This window comes from Eleutherodactylus coqui, chromosome 4, assembly GCF_035609145.1.
Source record: "Eleutherodactylus coqui strain aEleCoq1 chromosome 4, aEleCoq1.hap1, whole genome shotgun sequence".
Classification (NCBI taxonomy): Eukaryota; Metazoa; Chordata; class Amphibia; order Anura; family Eleutherodactylidae; genus Eleutherodactylus; species Eleutherodactylus coqui.
In genome coordinates this window covers 284,789,082-284,807,417 of record NC_089840.1, presented here as the reverse complement: position 1 = coordinate 284,807,417, position 18,336 = coordinate 284,789,082, and the positions used below count along the sequence as shown (strand labels likewise).

The 18,336-nt window shown below is 45.4% G+C and overlaps 1 long non-coding RNA gene and 1 pseudogene across 3 annotated transcripts; one reads left to right on the top strand and one right to left on the bottom strand.

The window, feature by feature from the left end:
- LOC136624510 (zinc finger protein 585A-like) overlaps positions 1-748 on the bottom strand; it is a 61,605-nt pseudogene extending 60,857 nt beyond the window's left edge.
- Positions 749-13,372: 12,624 nt separating this feature from the next.
- Positions 13,373-18,109, top strand: LOC136624537 (uncharacterized). Of its 3 annotated transcripts, none has more exons than XR_010792327.1 (3): positions 13,373-13,627; positions 17,622-17,767; positions 17,993-18,109. It is a non-coding gene; the product is annotated as an uncharacterized lncRNA (long non-coding RNA). The 3 variants fall into 3 exon arrangements; XR_010792328.1 differs by lacking the exon at positions 13,373-13,627 and adding an exon at positions 16,548-16,562; XR_010792329.1 differs by lacking the exon at positions 13,373-13,627 and adding an exon at positions 16,759-16,770.
- Positions 18,110-18,336: the final 227 nt, after the last annotated feature.

The window sequence follows — 18,336 nt, the reverse complement described above, 5'->3', positions numbered from 1 at the left end:
CCATAAATATCCCTGCAGACATTTCTAGTATCCTCCCCGTCTGGTCCGGCAGTTATGTCGGCTCTTCACATCTGTGTTCATCAGTTCCGTTATTCTATTCTGTTGGCTGTTCGACATTTTACCAGCTGCAATAGTTTCCAGCATTCCGGCCGTCTTCACACTCGGCTGCAGCATTTACAGTACAGGCCATGCGGGGGAGATTTATAAAATGTCTTTCACGCGGTGCCGGTATTTTCTATAACTAATCTACTTAGTCTTTGAGAACTGCGGCAGATTCTAAATCCGCAGCGAGACTATTTATACTACGGATTTATGCTGCGGATTTTGCACCCCTGAAGAACAAAGGATAAAATCAGCAGCAGTTTGGCAAGTAAGTCCGCAGCATAATACGAGCCATTAAGATGCGGATTTGGCCACTGCGTATTTACTGTGTAATAGCTGCAAGCTACCATTGTGGAACGCCCGTAGTAATCTCGCTTCATGTGAAGGCGGCCGAAGGACTGAATCTGCAGTACATCCTCTACCGTAGATGTGAACAGAGACTGACAGAGATAAGAATGATGGAACGTGACGTCATCCCCAGAATCTCTCACCTCTCCTGTAAGCTGGAAGAGTATCTCTAGGGTGAGGGTGAATATACTCTCCGCCATCTTGTCCCGGTTCCTCTCCATCCTTCTCGGGTCAATCAGGATAATTATCTGATATAGAAGATATCAGCTGAAGATCTTGAATGGGAAGAAGACGAGACAATGTAAAATCGCCGGGTCCAGATGGAATACACCCAAGTTTTCTAAAGGAATTAAGTGACATGATGGCTAGACACTATTGAGACCGGGGTTGTAGCACTGGATTGACGCATTGCCTATGTAGTTCCAATATGCAAAAAGGGGTCTGAAAGAGAGACTAGTAACTACAGGCTGGTAAGTCTCACTTCAATAATTGGAAAAATATTTGAGGGATTTCTGAGAGACGCCATCCTAGAATACCTCCAGGAAAACAACTGTATAACCCCTCATCAGCATGGGTTCATGAGGGGTCGATCATGTCAGACCAATTTGATCAGCTTCTACAATGAAATAAGTTCTAGGCTGGACCTGGGACAGTCTATTGATCTTATATATCCGGATTTCTCTAAAGCATTTGACACCGTGCCGAATAATAGGTTGATATATAAAATGAGACAGCTCAGCCTGGGTGAAAACGTGTGTATCTGGGTAAGGAACTGGCTTGGAGATAGAAAGCAGAGGGTGGTAATAAATGGTTCATACTCTGGGCGACAGGGTGTCACAGGGTTCCGTATTAGGCCCCATTCTGTTCAATATATTTATCAATGACCTGATAGAGGCACAACTCAGAAAAATATCAATATTTGCAGATGATACAAAATTATATACGAAAATTAATACAACTGGGGACGATCTATGGCTACAAAATAATATAATAATCTTTTATAATAATAATAATAATAATCTTTATTTGTATAGAGCCAACTTATTCCGCAGCGCATAAAATAACCTAGATAAGGCGGGGGCTTGGGTAGAAAAATGGAAAATGAAGTTCAATGTTGATAAATGTAAGGTTATGTACATGGGCAGGAGAAACGGATGTCACCAATATACACTAAATGGGGTACTGCTAGGGAAAAGTGATATGGAAAAAAGACCTGGGGGTACTAGTGGGCTGTAGATTTAACTGGAGAAATCAATGCCAGTCAGCTGCTGCAAAAGCTAACAAAGTCTTGGGGTGCATTAAAAGAGGTATAGGGGCGAGGGACGAGAACATTATCCTCCCACTATATAAGGCCCCACATGGAATACTGCGTACAGTTCTGGTCACCGGTGCTCAGGAAAGATGCTGGAGTGCTTGAGGGGGATGAAAGAAGGGCAACTAAATTAATAAACGGAACGAAAGGACTGGAATACCCAGAGAGGCACCAAAACTGGGATTATTCACCCTGAAAAAAGACGGTTAAGGGGCGATCAAATACCTATGTATAAATACATGAGGGGACATACAAGGATCTCTCCCATGATCTGTTTATACCCAGGACTGCGACGGTAACAATAGGGCATCCTCTATTTCTAGAGAAAAGCAGGTTTCATCACCAACTGAGGAGGGGATTCTTTACTGTAAGAGCAGTGAGACTGTGGAACTCTCTGCCTGAGGACGTGACGATGGTAAAATCCAAAGGAGCTTAAGATGAGACTAGATGCCCTTTTAGAGCGCTATGCTATTACAGGATATAGACATTAGCTGACCAACGGTGTTGTTGATCTCAAATGTTGATCCAGGGATTACTCTGCCTGCCATCATGGAGTCAAGAAGGAATTTCTTTCTTCCAAATGAGCTTGGCTTGTTGGGCTTCTTCTTGCCGTCCAAGGGGGAGGGGAGGTTTGATGCAGGAAGAATTAGATGAATATGGTTTTCATTAAGCCTAACATACTATGTGACGTAGAAAATCCCCTATAATTATACAATTACCGGACATTCACCCCTCTTCCCTTACGCAACACTGCTGACCCCCAACACAGCCCCCTCCACACCCCACTGCTCGGCCCCCACTGCTGACCCGCAGTTCATTATCACCATTATTAGCCATCTTCTGTCTTCCTGACTATCAGGACTGCCGCCCAGCGGTAATGTTCCCAGCATTACCCGACTTGTCCCACGAACTCCAGACACACTGGGTGCAAGGCTGGAGAGGGGGCGGAGTCAGGTGATGCTGGGAACAGAGCGGCACTGGGTGATATATAGGGGGCACTATAACTAAGTGGGCCAACAAAGGCAGCATTATAGTAGAGTGGAGTCACAAAAGTACACCTGAATTAAAGGGAAAGAGACATTAGTGATTTGTCAGGTCACAGAAGATGCATTAGTACTATGAGAGAGTCACTGAGAGGTTAATTGGAGCAGCGTCAGGATGGACAGCGTGTGCAGAGACTAGTCATAGCTGGAAGAAGCCTTTATGGCAGTCTGGGCCCAGAGAAAGAAGATAAATGTATGACTCCAATCAGAGGACACATCACCTGTGATCACTGAAAGTAACTGCACTGTAATCACTAATGCTGGAAGTAACTGCACTGTAATCACTAATACTGGAAGTAACTGCACTGTAATCACTATCTCTGTGTGCAGCTGGTGTGTTTTAGAGCTGTACTATCACCCTGAGGGGGTCAGTAAGCTTCCAACATACAAGGATACATAAAATACTAGAACTTAATGTGCGCAATGATTTTTGATACGTTTCTGTAAAATTAAAACCTGCTGATTACACTGGTTACACTGAATAATAGCCGCACGTCTCATTTTGAAGTTATTTAACTCCTTAGTGACCAAGCATTTTCTTCGTAACTCCTTTATTTATCCATCGATGTCGCTGTATGAGGGCTTGTTTTTTGTGGGAGGAGTTGTATTTTTCAATGTTACTAGTAAATGTGCCGTATACTGTACTGAAAAACGTTTAAAAAGTTCCAAGTGGAGTAAAATGAAACAAACACATGAAATTCCACTATCTTTCGGTGCGCCTTGTTTCTGCGGCCCATAAACTGCAACAAAAAATGACATGATAACTTTATTCTATGGTTCAGTATAATTACTACGATACCAAACTTATGTCATTTATTTTTTGCTATACTACTTTTATTTTTTTTTCAAAATCATTTAATTTTTAAAAAATTATTTTCTGTTGCCATTTTCTGCGATCAAAAACTTTTTTTTCCATCCACATAGTTCTGCATGGGCTCACTTCTTGCAGGACGTCCTGTAGTTTACGTTATTACCATATTGGAATACATATGAATTTTTGCTCATATTTAAATTACATTTTTTCTTGGAGACAGAAATTTTGGAGCCTGGGACAGCTTACAACACCTGGCCGATGTCCTCCTGTGCCGCTAAGGATTGAAAAGAGTCCCCTCTAGGGCGGATCCGTGACCACAGGCACATACGGGACCCACGGCCTAGCGAGGCCTGCACATTCCCGGCCTTGATTACTGAAACCATCCAGGCAGGCACTGCAAATGAGTAGACAGTAACAGCCTCACCTGTCAGCTGTGGAGCTCTCCGCAGACCCAACCATCCTCTGGGGAGCGGTGGTGAGGAGGAAAGTCACTACGGTGCTGTGTAGCTGCTTGGCTCAGCAGGAGAGAAGGTGAGGAGAGGTGATAAGCCTGCTCCGCTCTGGAGAGGGCATGTCTGTCGGCTCTGAGCCCATGGTGACTGCAGAAGCCCATCAATCAGGGCGACCCAGGTTCTCACACCAGAGCATCAGGATAACGCTCTCCAAGTAATAGCGTATCTCGCTCATCAACCTCAGGAGACACTACAAGCTGCCGCGGTGGTACGAGAGGTGTCCAGATTTCTTATGCCGATGTTTGACAAACGATTGGAAGTGCCTTACACCTCTATCAACTGTGCCCTCTCCCTTATAACCACAAATGCCCAGAAAATAACAGAACTAGAAAAGAAAGTGGGTTCTCAGGAGATCTCAGTCTCCAACAATCAATTACAATGTGTTGAGAAATGGAGCAGAAACCGAAGGAGAAGCTTGAGGATTTGGAGAATCGAGACCGCAGAAACAACTTGCGCTTCATAGGTATCCCAGGGGAACATTATGGGTTGTGAATTTCTTACTCTCCTGACGGAGCAGCTTCTTAAAGCTCTATTTCCAGACATACCCATTGATAAAACCTGTATAGAAAGAGTCCATAGAATTGGACCCCCCAGAATACTTAAAACACATTGGGCTAACTATTTGGACAACGATATCGAACACTTTAATAACACCCCTCTGCTTTGGGTGATGCCCAAACCAGCGATGAGAGGCCATGTGATAAGCTTCGTCTCATTTAAGAGGAAACAGATCAGGTCTCAATTCAGTAAACCCCAACATTCCCTGCTGACCCCACAGCGGCAGCTCGCCGCTCCCCTTCCCAACAAAACAAACTAACCTATGAACAAACTAAACAAACTTTAGAAGCTTTCGTGCAATGGCAGGCGGTTTGGCTCACTAAACTGGAACAGAATAAATTTTACCGCCAAGCCAATAAACCTGGCAGATTGCTGGCAAGTATAGCAAACTCACAACAAAAACACAAACCAATCACATATATCACAGACCCACGCACAGGGATGAGATACTCCGAACAAACAGACATAGAGGGGACCATATGCGACTACTTTGAAGACATCTATAGGGCAACCCCCATTGACATAAAGAAGATAGACTCCGGGCAACAGTCTCTTGTATTACCCAAACTCACACCGGACCAGGTAGCCTTCCTGGAGTCACTGTTCTCGGAACAGGAGATACGGGAGGTAATTATGGCTGCACCAAAAAATAATACCCCAGGCCCCCAATGGCTTTAGTAGTGAGTATTACAAGATTCTGCTGACAGAGATGGCTCTTACAGTAACCAAACTATTATATATATTCCTAAAACATACAGGTTGACTTGATTCTAGACTCCAGGACCAAACTCCTTCTTAAACCCAATCAAGATCCCACACTAGTCCAGTCCTATCGCCAATTTCCCTTCTAAAAAGTGATTATAAATTGCTGACAAAGGCTCTAGCCAGCCGCCTCCAAAGCCTACTCTCCACTCTCATACATCCCTCCCAATGAGGATTCACAATATGCAGACACTTCACCAAAAATATATGAACGGCCATCGCTGCAACGATAGACGCTGGTAAACCGCACGCCCCTCAGATGTTACAACTTGCCCTAGATGCAGAAAAGGCGTTTGACAAAGTGACTTGTCTTTTTCTAAATTCTACTCTACAACATAGGAAATTTGGGGCAAAGTTTTGCAATTTCATACAATATATCCAACCAGAAATAAACACCCCTTTCATGGGAAATGGTCGTATTACCCAACCTATAGATATCTTTAGGGGAACTAGACAGGGTTGCCCCCTCTCGCCCCTACTATTTAATCTTTCACTGGACCCCCTACTGTATCATATTTAGTCAGTGCCATTAGTACAGACAATCCAAGCGAGCCACCCTGATATTTTGGTAGCAGCATTCGTGGATGACATACTTCTAATCATTAACAGCCCATCTAAGTCTGTCTCACTGATCCTGCGGGACCTTCGGGAACTGGGCTCTCCGTTGGGATATTTTCTTAGCCTGGAAAAATCGGAGGCTCTATTGCTGAATGGCCCATCGCGGCTGAGCTGGACTCATAGACACTCATATTCACAATTGACAATTGCTTTCACTGTCGGGAGGCGGGGGTGGGTCTCCGCCATTGCTTGTGGGACTGCACGGTAGTTCAGACCTTTTGGATCAGAGTACATAGATTCACTACAACACATCTAAGGTCGGCCTGCCTGTTTAACCCGACATGGGCAACTTTTTTCCTTCTCAATAATTTTTATTTGTTTTATAATAATCAAACAAAAATAAGAGAAATTTTACATATTTGTTGCATTAGAATACAATTACCATGACAGATATTTTAACCCCTTAGTGACAAAGCCTGTTTGCGCCTGTTTGACGGAGCCAAATTTTGGAAATCTGACATGCGTCGTTCAAGGTAGCATAACTTCGTAAAGGCTTCACATATCCAAGTGATTCTGATACTGTTTTTTCGCCACATGTTGTACTTCATTTTGGTTGTAAAAAGAGACCAATATAATTTGTGTATATTTATTAAAAGCGCCAAAATTGGGAAAATTTTGAAAAAAATTGTCATTTTTTCACATTTTCAACTGTAATATCTCAAATATGTCCAAACATACTGTACAAATTTTTTATAAGATATATATTTCCATCTGTTTACTTTATGCTGAATGCACATTTGAAAAACTTTTGTGTTTTTTTTAACCATTTAGATGACGTACAAATTTTACATTACTTTTCAGCATTTTGAGGAGCACTTTGTTTTCCTGCACCAAGCCAAGTTTGCAAAGGCTCATGAGTGTCAGAATAATAGATACCCCCCCAAATGACCCCATTTTAAAAACTATACTCCTTAATGTATCCACTGAGGGGTGTCATGAGTATTTTGACCCCACCGTTTTTTTTCAGGAATGAATTAAATTTAGAGGAGAAAAAATACAATTTCATATTTTTGCAAATATGCCATTTTAAAGATATATTTTTTTCCTATAGTGTCCATGAAAATGAGGATTTACACTCCAAAATGGATATCCCCGTTTCTCCCGTGTTCAGAAACATACCCACTGTGGCCCTAATCTTATGTCTGGATGCACAACGGGGCCCAAAATGAAAGGAGTAGTCGATGTCTTTCAGAACTGAAATTTTGCTTGAAGGCGTTTTAGGCCCCATGGCACTTTTGTAGAGCTCTTGAGCGGCCAAAACCATAGAGAACCCCCACAAATGATCCCATTTTAAAAACTAGACTCTTAACGAATTTATCTAGGGGTGTACTGCCCATTTTGACCCCACAGTTTTTGAATGAATTCTAGCAAAGCAAAAGGAAAAAATTGTGATTTTCATTTTTTTGTCAATTCTGTCATTTTAAAAACAGCTTTTTTTGTACAGCACACACATGAATGAAGCCTTGCACCCCAAAATGGATACCCTTGTTTCTCCCGTGTTCAGAGACATACCCATTGTGGCCCCAATCTTATGTCTGGATGCACAACGGGGCCCAAAATGAAAGGAGTAGTCGGTGGTTTTCAGAACTGAAATTTTCCTTGAAGGCGTTTTAGGCCCCATAGTACATTTGTAGAGCTCTTGAGCGGCCAAAACCAAAGAGAACCCCCACAAGTGACCCCATTTTGAAAACTAGACCCCTTAAAGAATTTACCTAGGGGTGCGCTGACCATTTTGACGCCACAGTTTTTGAATTAATTCAAGCAAAGCAAAGGGGAAAAAATGTGATTTTCGTTTTTTTGCCAATTCAATCATTTTAAAAACTGTTTTTTTTGTGCAGCACACACATGAATGAAGACTTGCACCCCAAAATGGATACCCCTGTTTCTCCCGTGTTCAGAGACATACCCATTGTGGCCCTAATCTTTTGTCTGGATGCACAACGGGGCCCAAAATGTAAGGAGTAGTCGGTGGCTTTCAGAACTGAAATTTTCCTTGAAGGCGTTTTAGGCCCCATAGCACATTTGTAGACCTCTTGAGCGGCCAAAACCAAAGAGAACCCCCACAAGTGACCCCATTTTGAAAACTAGACCCCTTAACGAATTTATCTAGGGGTGTACTGTGTATTTTTACGCTACAATTTTTGAATAAATCTAAGCAAAGCAGTAGGAAAAAAATGACAATTTTCATTTTTTTGGCAGTTGTATCAATTTAAAAACTGTTGTTTTTGTATAGCACACATAGGGATGAAGACTTTCACCCCAAAATGGATCCCCCTGTTTGTCCCGTGTTCAGAACCATACCCCTTGTGGCCCTAATCTACTTAAAGGACACATGGCTGGGCCTATAATGGAAGGAGCACCCGTTGGATTTCAGGGTACAACGGAATAAATTCCAGGCCCCATTGCCCACTTGTAGAGCCATTGAGCGTCCAAAACGATAAAGAACGCCCTCAAATGACCCATTTGAAAAACTAGACCCTTTAATGAATTCATCTAGGGGTGTACTGCGTATTTTGACCCCACAGTATTTGAATGAATCTAAGCAAAGCAGAAGGAAAAAATTATAATTTTCATTTTTTTGGCAATTTTGTCAATTTAAAAACTGTTTTTTTTGTACAGTGTACATAGAAATGAAGACGTTTAGCCCAAAATGGATACCCCCGTTTGTCCCATGTTCAAAAACATTCCCGTTGTGGCCCTAATCTACTTATAGGACACATGGTTAGGCCTATAATGGAGGGAACACCCGTTGGATTGCAGGGCACAACTGACTGAATTCCAGGACCCATTGCCCACTTGTACAGAATAAAAATTGACTCCCTAAAAATATCCCCCCCCACACACACACACACACACCCCTACCCCTCCGCACCCTTTTCGGCGTTCCCCAAATCTTAGATAAAAGTAATAATGTGAAGTGTGTAGTATTTCCGAAGACAGGGGTAACTACGGAGGCTCGTTGGGATGGGCCCATGGGGCAATAAAACCGTGTATCCCCCCTCCTCTCATGCTTTTTGGGGGTATTTCTTGACCTCCGCGGCAGGGATGGGGTGTAAAAATTGGCGCTCTGTGAGTCTCCGTAAGCTTGTTGAGGTGCGGCGGTCTCGCACAGAAGACGCTCAACAAGCTGCTCCTGGAACTGCAGGAAGGCGAGCATTCCAGGGGCTTCTTGTAAAATACGTATTACAGGTAGCGGTCTGAATAACGCCAGGCTCACGCAGAATCCGGGAAAGTTCATGGATGAGGATTGCGTCGGGGTGCAAATACGGAGGCCTCCGTTAAAAAGTTTCATCTCCTCTCACCGATCGCATCAGTGAGGGGAGATGAAGCTTCACCTTTTTTTTTACTTTTACGTGATCGCCATTATCCATTGGATAACGGCAAACACGTGACCAGAAACCGCTTACCGCGGCTCTCCGTGAAATCTCCAGGCTCTCGGCTAAATTTTGTAGCCAGGAGCAGGGAGATTTTAAATTATCCTGGCAATCCACAGCTTTTGCGCATGCGTCCGCCATTTTGGCGACGGGCGCGTGCGCAGAAGCTGGGTTAAGGTCTGCGGATAAATCTGTGGGCCTTAGGTATGTCATTTCATCCACCCTCACGGATATGATCCGTGGGGGGTGATGAGCCGAAAGATTTTTTAACATTTTAAAAAAAACTTTTTTACACCTTTTTTTAACTTTACATGATCACTGTCATCCATTGGATGACAGTGATCATGTCCCCAGTGACATCCCTCTGCTCCGGGCTACACATGGCAGCTTGGAGCAGAGGAATTTTTATTTTCCCGGGGCGCGAGCCCCTCTGTGCACGAGCACGATGTCAATCATCGGGCGCACATGCGCAGAGGGGAACTTCGGGTCCCGGAGCATCGGGACACCGCTGACGACCGGGGGTGAGCATTTTCACCTCCCCTCATGGATCCGATCCATGAGGGAAGGTGAAACGGACACTTTTTAAAAACTTTTTTAAACTTTTCCGCGATCGCCGCTTACCAATGGATAGCGGCGATCGCGGGCCCGGGGACCGCTCACCGCGGTCCCCGGTAACACCTCCTGGCTTCCAGCTACCTTCGAGAGCCAGGAGATTTTAATTTTGCCGGTGGCTCCCGGGCTTCTGCGCATGCGCCTGACGTCATCGTCTGGCGCGCATGCGCAGAAGACCGCCGGCGGGTCTGGGAGAAGCATATCTCTGGGGGACACCGCCGACAAGCCGCGTGAGTATTTTCAGCTTCCCTGATGGATCCGATCCATCAGGGCAGCTGAATCTTTACTTTTTTTCACTATTTTGTTTACTTTATTGCGATCGGCGCTATCCATTGGATAGCACCGATCACAATGCCGGGGGGGACTGCCCGCATCCTGGGATGACAGCTCCATGCTGTCGGCTACCTGCGGGCACCGACAGCATGGAGCTGTCACGTCCTCAGGCCAGTGGGCATTAATCCAAAGAGGATGCATAAAACTACGTCCTCTAGGATTGAAGCCCACTTACTGAGGACATAGTTTCCCGATGGGGCAGTCGTTAAGGGGTTAAACATGCATTGCGTTGCTGAATAGTATTACGAAATATAAAGAAGTAGTTGCCAGGTTGATGTAGTTCATCATTTGAGTACTAGATATCAACTATAAACCAGAAACCTATGTGTATCACTTGAAGGCTTTTACTTTATGGTAAAAGGGTCTATTAGCAAAATAAGGGGGGGGGGGTAAGGCATGGAGATATAGGAAGGGGGTATGTGGAGTGATTTGTATGCTAGTTAGTTGAGGGATGATTTGTCAGCCACAGGTTCCATTTCGGACTGCCAGCATTGTTTCATAGGTGCAGTTTGAACACATTAACCAGGATGAAATCAGATGTACATCAGGCAGTTGAAAACTATTACCCATGGTGGCCATGGCCGGGGTTAAAGCAGTCCTGCAGACTGTGACGGCTCTTTATGGAAAAACTATCTTTCCTCATGCGTATGGATTAGGCGGAGGCAACAATAGCAAAAGAAGCACAGGTCCAAAGTTTCTTTGAAATATGGGAGAGCTTCACTGAGATTTTGCCTCGATGGGTAAAAGAATCTATTAAGGAGTCCCTTAAACTAACTTGCTGGTACTTGGAGTAATGGTGGGAGACCCGCCAATAAACACCACATAGAAGTGTTCTATGATGTGGGGCGAGAGACCTGGGCACCACGGTGTCGAAACGGGTCCTGTGACCTCCCTATACCGAAACGGAGATAATAGTAAGAGGGAGATAAAAAAAAAATGACACTCAAAATACATCTCAGAATCGTTTTGGCTCAATGGTTATTGTTGGCCTGGTTGAAAGCCTCTGTTGTTACCCCCTTCTCCTGTGTTCCACCCCACCCCCCCAATAAAGAAAGAAACATCTCTTTTCCCTTCTTCCCAATATCCCCCTGATGAATCATACGAGGAGAAGTTTGGAATGTCCGTATCTAAGCTGGATTAGATGAGTTATATGAAGAATTCTCAGGAAAAAGTATTTTTTATTGAACATTCATATATGACCAGTTTACCTTTTGTAATGTGGAAAAGAGTTTAATACCGTGTTTCCCTGAAAATAGGACAGTGTCTTACATTAATTTTTGTTCAAAAAGGTTTAACTTTTTTACATGTATAGCTGCCTGGACACTACTTAAATTGACTCTTAAATTAACTGTTAGTAGGGCTTAATTTTGAAGTAGGGCTTATATTTTAAGCATCCTCAAAAAGCCTGAAAAATCATTTTGCATCCTCATAAATTCTGGAAAATCATGCTATGTCTTATTTTCAGGGAAACAGGGTAGAAACATTTAAATATAAAACAAACATCCACTAAGAAGTGCTGTCAGCTCCGCCGCGTCTTCTACCCGGTCCCTGGCAGTTGTCTCAGGCATTTTTTTCTGGTCAGGAATTGGAAAATATCCGCCTCCGCTTGATGAACCAATCATAGACATTCATTCATTTATTGAATGGCCGTGATTGGTTCATCGAGCGCTGGCTCTGATTGGCTGAGAGCTTCGACGCTCAGCCAATCAGAGGCAGCACTTCCTGGAGGCGGGGATTTTATAATCCCTGACCAGAAGAAATGCCTGAAGACAACAGCCGGGCAGAAGACGCGGCGGAGCGGACAGCACGTCTTAGGTGATCTATGTGTTTTGGGTTTTTCCTGCAGCTAGGGCTTCGTTTAGGGCTTTGACATTAGGATTTCCTCCTGTAAAAGGTGCATCACACCTAGACCACGCTTTCATGTGATGCAACAGAGAGGAAGATCCATAGGGGAACATGAGCTACAAAACATCACCGGTCACGGGCATATTGTGAACCCAGCATGCTACACAACATTGCAAATGTGAAGGAACCAATAGGAAAGCTTGGGCTTCACATACATGCGACTTGTCGGATTTGTCGGGGCTTGTTACATGTGAGGGGAGGAGATCCATTCACTTATTAACCCCCGAACAGCCGCATTACAGGAATGTTACATGTGAGGGGAGGAAATACATTCACTTATTAACCCCCGAACAGCCGCATTACAGGAATGTTACATGTGAGGGGAGGAGATCCATTCACTTATTAACCCTCGAACAGCCGCATTACAGGAATGTTACATGTGAGGGGAGGAGATCCATTCACTTATTAACCCCCGAACAGCCGCATTATAATAGAAAAATGTCAAAAAAATGTCACTTTATTTGTTGCAGGTTTTGAATTCATGTCTTATGGAAATAAAGTTGGCGCAGAACCCGGTGACTTCCATCATTATTAACCCCTTAATGACAGGAGCATTCCAACAGATAAAGCTGCAGCAAACTGTCTGAAAGGCAAATCTCCTGGCCTTGAGGCTTGCACGGGGCTTGAGTCAATCACAAAAATAATCCCAAGGACACGACTTGTCAGAAGCTGTCCCAGTCCACGGTGCTCCAACCGCAGCAATTGCTAGGAAAATCGAGAGACGGCCCCCTGGTTGTCCGCGGCGTTATCTCCTCCGACATCAACACTGATGGCACAATGCTCCCGGTCATTCTAGATCGGCGCTACAGACCCTCGTCATCCAAGCGAGATAACTAACTAACTTGTCCCCCTGCTTCCACCCCGCTTATCGCATACGACCTCCACCCCCCCTGCACCCTCTTACCGCCCCCTGCTTCCACCCCGCTTATCGCATACGACCTCCACCCCCCCTGCACCCTCTTACCGCCCCCTGCTTCCTAATAATTGATCTGCACATGTAACTCCCAGCCTCCATAAATCTGCCCCCCAGTGCTGGAGACCCCACATACCTCCACCTGCAGCCGGACGCATATTAGTAGTTTACACTGCGGTTATTCCTGCTGCCGATTCCAGCCAATGAGGTGGCTGGAATCGGCACCATGTGACCTCCCATTGTGCACGAGCAGTACAGTTCAGCTGCCGTGCACGATGAGAGCTGTGCCCGCGCCTCACGTGACCGGTGACGTCACCGGTACTTGAATTTGCCCGCGAATTCCGAGCCTACAGAGGAAGCTGATGGTTGGAGCCTTTTATACTACTGTCAACGTGGGAGAGGAAGATTTCAGCGCTGTGTGGTGAGTACCTACCTGAGATTAATGTGCTGTGCTGCTACGTGTGGTGAGTACCTACCTGAGATTAATGCGCTGTGTGGTGAGTACCTACCTGAGATTAATGCGCTGTGTGTGGTGAGTACCTACCTGAGATTAATGCGCTGTGTGGTGAGTACCTACCTGAGATTAATGTGCTGTGCTGCTACGTGTGGTGAGTACCTACCTGAGATTAATGCGCTGTGTGGTGAGTACCTACCTGAGATTAATGCGCTGTGTGTGGTGAGTACCTACCTGAGATTAATGCGCTGTGTGTGGTGAGTACCTACCTGAGATTAATGCGCTGTGTGTGGTGAGTACCTACCTGAGATTAATGCGCTGTGTGTGGTGAGTACCTACCTGAGATTAATGCGCTGTGTGGTGAGTACCTACCTGAGATTAATGCGCTGTGTGATGAGTACCTACCTGAGATTAATGTGCTGTGCTGCTACGTGTGGTGAGTACCTACCTGAGATTAATGCGCTGTGTGGTGAGTACCTACCTGAGATTAATGCGCTGTGTGGTGAGTACCTACCTGAGATTAATGTGCTGTGCTGCTACGTGTGGTGAGTACCTACCTGAGATTAATGCGCTGTGTGGTGAGTACCTACCTGAGATTAATGCGCTGTGTGGTGAGTACCTACCTGAGATTAATGCGCTGTGTGGTGAGTACCTACCTGAGATTAATGCGCTGTGTGTGGTGAGTACCTACCTGAGATTAATGCGCTGTGTGGTGAGTACCTACCTGAGATTAATGTGCTGTGCTGCTACGTGTGGTGAGTACCTACCTGAGATTAATGCGCTGTGTGGTGAGTACCTACCTGAGATTAATGCGCTGTGTGTGGTGAGTACCTACCTGAGATTAATGCGCTGTGTGTGGTGAGTACCTACCTGAGATTAATGCGCTGTGTGTGGTGAGTACCTACCTGAGATTAATGCGCTGTGTGTGGTGAGTACCTACCTGAGATTAATGCGCTGTGTGGTGAGTACCTACCTGAGATTAATGCGCTGTGTGATGAGTACCTACCTGAGATTAATGTGCTGTGCTGCTACGTGTGGTGAGTACCTACCTGAGATTAATGCGCTGTGTGGTGAGTACCTACCTGAGATTAATGCGCTGTGTGGTGAGTACCTACCTGAGATTAATGTGCTGTGCTGCTACGTGTGGTGAGTACCTACCTGAGATTAATGCGCTGTGTGGTGAGTACCTACCTGAGATTAATGCGCTGTGTGGTGAGTACCTACCTGAGATTAATGCGCTGTGTGGTGAGTACCTACCTGAGATTAATGCGCTGTGTGGTGAGTACCTACCTGAGATTAATGCGCTGTGTGGTGAGTACCTACCTGAGATTTATGCGCTGTGTGGTGAGTACCTACCTGAGATTTATGCGCTGTGTGGTGAGTACCTACCTGAGATTTATGCGCTGTGTGGTGAGTACCTACCTGAGATTTATGCGCTGTGTGGTGAGTACCTACCTGAGATTTATGCGCTGTGTGGTGAGTACCTACCTGAGATTTATGCGCTGTGTGGTGAGTACCTACCTGAGATTTATGCGCTGTGTGGTGAGTACCTACCTGAGATTTATGCGCTGTGTGGTGAGTACCTACCTGAGATTTATGCGCTGTGTGGTGAGTACCTACCTGAGATTTATGCGCTGTGTGGTGAGTACCTACCTGAGATTTATGCGCTGTGTGGTGAGTACCTACCTGAGATTAATGCGCTGTGTGGTGAGTACCTACCTGAGATTAATGTGCTGTGCTGCTACGTGTGGTGAGTACCTACCTGAGATTAATGCGCTGTGTGGTGAGTACCTACCTGAGATTAATGCGCTGTGTGGTGAGTACCTACCTGAGATTAATGCGCTGTGTGGTGAGTACCTACCTGAGATTAATGCGCTGTGTGGTGAGTACCTACCTGAGATTAATGCGCTGTGTGGTGAGTACCTACCTGAGATTAATGCGCTGTGTGGTGAGTACCTACCTGAGATTAATGCGCTGTGTGGTGAGTACCTACCTGAGATTTATGCGCTGTGTGGTGAGTACCTACCTGAGATTTATGCGCTGTGTGGTGAGTACCTACCTGAGATTTATGCGCTGTGTGGTGAGTACCTACCTGAGATTTATGCGCTGTGTGGTGAGTACCTACCTGAGATTTATGCGCTGTGTGGCGAGTACCTACCTGAGATTAATGCGCTGTGTGGTGAGTACCTACCTGAGATTAATGCGCTGTGTGGTGAGTACCTACCTGAGATTAATGCGCTGTGTGGTGAGTACCTACCTGAGATTAATGCGCTGTGTGGTGAGTACCTACCTGAGATTAATGCGCTGTGTGGTGAGTACCTACCTGAGATTAATGCGCTGTGTGGTGAGTACCTACCTGAGATTAATGCGCTGTGTGGTGAGTACCTACCTGAGATTAATGCGCTGTGTGGTGAGTACCTACCTGAGATTAATGCGCTGTGTGGTGAGTACCTACCTGAGATTAATGCGCTGTGTGGTGAGTACCTACCTGAGATTAATGCGCTGTGTGGTGAGTACCTACCTGAGATTAATGCGCTGTGCTGCGCTGTGTGGTGAGTACCTACCTGAGATTAATGCGCTGTGCTGCGCTGTGTGGTGAGTACCTACCTGAGATTAATGCGCTGTGTGGTGAGTACCTACCTGAGATTAATGCGCTGTGTGGTGAGTACCTACCTGAGATTTATGCGCTGTGTGGTGAGTACCTACCTGAGATTTATGCGCTGTGTGGTGAGTACCTACCTGAGATTTATGCGCTGTGTGGTGAGTACCTACCTGAGATTTATGCGCTGTGTGGTGAGTACCTACCTGAGATTTATGCGCTGTGTGGTGAGTACCTACCTGAGATTAATGCGCTGTGTGGTGAGTACCTACCTGAGATTAATGTGCTGTGCTGCTACGTGTGGTGAGTACCTACCTGAGATTAATGCGCTGTGTGGTGAGTACCTACCTGAGATTAATGCGCTGTGTGGTGAGTACCTACCTGAGATTAATGCGCTGTGTGGTGAGTACCTACCTGAGATTAATGCGCTGTGTGGTGAGTACCTACCTGAGATTAATGCGCTGTGTGGTGAGTACCTACCTGAGATTAATGCGCTGTGCTGCGCTGTGTGGTGAGTACCTACCTGAGATTAATGCGCTGTGTGGTGAGTACCTACCTGAGATTAATGCGCTGTGTGGTGAGTACCTACCTGAGATTAATGCGCTGTGTGGTGAGTACCTACCTGAGATTTATGCGCTGTGTGGTGAGTACCTACCTGAGATTTATGCGCTGTGTGGTGAGTACCTACCTGAGATTTATGCGCTGTGTGGTGAGTACCTACCTGAGATTTATGCGCTGTGTGGTGAGTACCTACCTGAGATTTATGCGCTGTGTGGTGAGTACCTACCTGAGATTTATGCGCTGTGTGGTGAGTACCTACCTGAGATTTATGCGCTGTGTGGTGAGTACCTACCTGAGATTTATGCGCTGTGTGGTGAGTACCTACCTGAGATTTATGCGCTGTGTGGTGAGTACCTACCTGAGATTTATGCGCTGTGTGGTGAGTACCTACCTGAGATTAATGCGCTGTGTGGTGAGTACCTACCTGAGATTAATGCGCTGTGTGGTGAGTACCTACCTGAGATTAATGCGCTGTGTGGTGAGTACCTACCTGAGATTAATGCGCTGTGTGGTGAGTACCTACCTGAGATTAATGCGCTGTGTGGTGAGTACCTACCTGAGATTAATGCGCTGTGTGGTGAGTACCTACCTGAGATTAATGCGCTGTGTGGTGAGTACCTACCTGAGATTAATGCGCTGTGTGGTGAGTACCTACCTGAGATTAATGCGCTGTGTGGTGAGTACCTACCTGAGATTAATGCGCTGTGTGGTGAGTACCTACCTGAGATTAATGCGCTGTGTGGTGAGTACCTACCTGAGATTTGCGCGACGCCACCTGACGCAACCTATCTTTTTTTGCAGATTTGTGCGCTACGTGTGTAGACGCGGCCACCCGAGATTTGTGCGCCTTTTTTTGCAAACTTACGTGTGGAGATGATCCTGACGTTTGGACGCGTTTTGAGAAGAATTTCGCTTCGCTTGCACACAAGCTGACATAACTCGTCGAGGTAAGCTGCTGCATCTGCTAAAATTTTCATTGCGTGCATCTGCTCATACGTGCTTATTTTGCGCATATTTGCAGGTTTTCGTGTGTACGTGTATATATAATATATGATTCTTCTGACCAGGTTGGGGGAGTAGTGGTCAATGTAAGTGCGTGGAGCGGATCTAGGGATCAGTAATACTGGTGTGATGTGACTGTTAACCTGCTGATTTTTCGTTATTTCCTGCAGATCTGACGTCCTTGAGAATGGGAAGGCTGGCGGACAGTGAAGAGACCCTCGACGTTCAGCAATCTTGAAACCCTTCGTTTTATGGACTGCTTTTTGCCGGTGACTCACCTTTTTTTTTTTTTTTGGTATTTTTGGATAGACTAGGCTTTTATTTATTTTCTTGCAAACTTTTTTCCTTCTTCTTTACAGGTTATCTGATAAGTAATTTCCAGATTACCACACTGCGTTTGCTCACAATCATTGTTGAAGCAGCAGAGAGACTGACGGTCCTAGATGTTGGCTCAGTAGGACGCTTTGAAGATGGGCATGTTTGCAAATCGAAGTGATTCTTACATTGTTTTTTC